The sequence below is a fragment of the Morone saxatilis genome, unplaced genomic scaffold (assembly GCF_004916995.1).
Source record: "Morone saxatilis isolate NCDOM2014 unplaced genomic scaffold, NCSU_SB_2.0 Contig5, whole genome shotgun sequence".
In the NCBI taxonomy this organism is placed as follows: Eukaryota; Metazoa; Chordata; class Actinopteri; family Moronidae; genus Morone; species Morone saxatilis.
In genome coordinates this window covers 8,040,166-8,041,891 of record NW_023340095.1, presented here as the reverse complement: position 1 = coordinate 8,041,891, position 1,726 = coordinate 8,040,166, and the positions used below count along the sequence as shown (strand labels likewise).

The window sequence follows — 1,726 nt, the reverse complement described above, 5'->3', positions numbered from 1 at the left end:
AATGTCCCCTAGGGGACAATAAAGTATATTCTATTCTATTCTAACAGATATGTGCCTGTGTGTGAATTCCTGGACCTTTATTTGGTTGATTATGTTTTGTCTTTTAATCAAGAGTCAGTGGTTGCATTTAGAAGAAGTTTTCATATTTGTAAACGATTCCAGAATAAAAATCCATGTAAAGGACGACGGGCTGAACGAGAGGTGGCCATGACGTTACATCCTGCCATCCGTAGTTTTCACATCCGGAAGGTGGGGCTTTTGTTGCAGGAGCGGTGTTGCGTTTTGGAGAACCAATGCCTCGAAATGCTCTATTAATGCAGTCATCAAGATAGCATCAACCGAGGGGCAGAAATACAAACCCTGCTTCGGGTAAGGCTTTCACAAACCTGTTAACGGAGTCGAACCACCGGGTGTTTGTTAACGCGGCCCGTTAGAGAGTAACAAAGTACCACACCTGTTTTAAAGGAAGGACGAGCGACCAGGAGACCCACAACGGTGACCGCTTAACGTAAAGATGCAAAAAATAAACTCCGAACTCGTCTGAGGGTTTAACTATCTAAACTTGTTTGAATATCTGTGTAAAAGTGTTTGCGTGTGGTTAATGGCTGTAACATAAGGTTAACATTAGTCTCTAGGTTAGCAGCCAGTCTGTTGTTTAGCGTCACTGATGTGGACATGAATTAGCATTCATTTGCGGGCACCCCCGTTCATTTTCTTCCCTTGTGTTTTAATGAATGCTACGAACAGATATGTGTCGATGTGTTTGTACTAACTAACGTCGTGGTGCCGGTTGTTAAGCTTTTAAAAACGGTAGTATTGTTTACCAAAGTCCGTGTTTATGAGCTTTTGTGTTGATGGTCAGCGTTAGCTTCTGGCGCTAGTGTGGACTCAAGTTAAATAGCTGACTTGCTTTACGTGTTTGTACTTGTTTCTAAACGCGAATAGCTACGTTGGTTAATTAAAAATTGAACTGTTGTAATTGAAATGCCCGTCGAGGATTACTCATAGTGGTTTGTGCTGAAAAGTTTCCCCCCTGAGGAGATGACACACCCAAGCAGGCTCATGGTTTCTTCAGCTGAGGTTGGTGTAATCCCAGCTGTCAGCAAAAACATTGTATTTTTCCACCCCACTATTTTGTCATGTTTTAGGTAAATCCAGAGGTTGAATTCTGGTATTATTACCCACACACAATTCCCTGTATGTCAAATTTACAAAAAAACTAAGAAAAAGAAAAAGTTAAAGCCTATAATCTTATTTTCTTGGGGGGTCTATTGAAGCCCTTAAAAAGTGGACCCCCACTTCTGTGACTGTTTACCCCTCTATTTTCTTTTTAATTACTACTTTATTAATAATCAAATCTAAACAATAGTAACACAAACAATTTTAAGTAGCAGAAAAGGAAACCACATGCTAGGGAATTCAGGTACAACATAATCGATTCCTCTTAAGGCAGCGGAGGAATGTGGTCAAAGTAGAAACATTAAAATCAAATTAGTACTGTGTTTTAAAGTCAGAAGCGACTCAGATAACAGTGTGTGTGTATAAAGTGTATGGGTGCTGGATAAACAATGCGTGTTTACTGATGCTCCAATTTGCTGAAGGGTGTGACGTTTTCAGCTCTTATCAGCCCGTTGTGTTTGCGGACAAGTTTTAGAGGGTTGAGGATAGTGCTGGCAAAGCAACACACACTTACTCCGCCTCATTAATGATACTAACTCTTCTTCTG

The 1,726-nt window shown here is 40.6% G+C and overlaps 1 protein-coding gene across 1 annotated transcript in view; it reads left to right on the top strand.

Annotated features, from left to right (window-relative positions):
* The first annotated feature begins 235 nt into the window (after window positions 1-235).
* ralba (v-ral simian leukemia viral oncogene homolog Ba (ras related)) overlaps window positions 236-1,726 on the top strand; it is a 13,437-nt gene continuing 11,946 nt past the window's right edge. The window contains exon 1 of the mRNA XM_035676689.1: window positions 236-369. The gene's annotated coding sequence lies outside the window, so the exon portion shown is untranslated. The remainder of the gene's footprint in view (window positions 370-1,726) is intronic.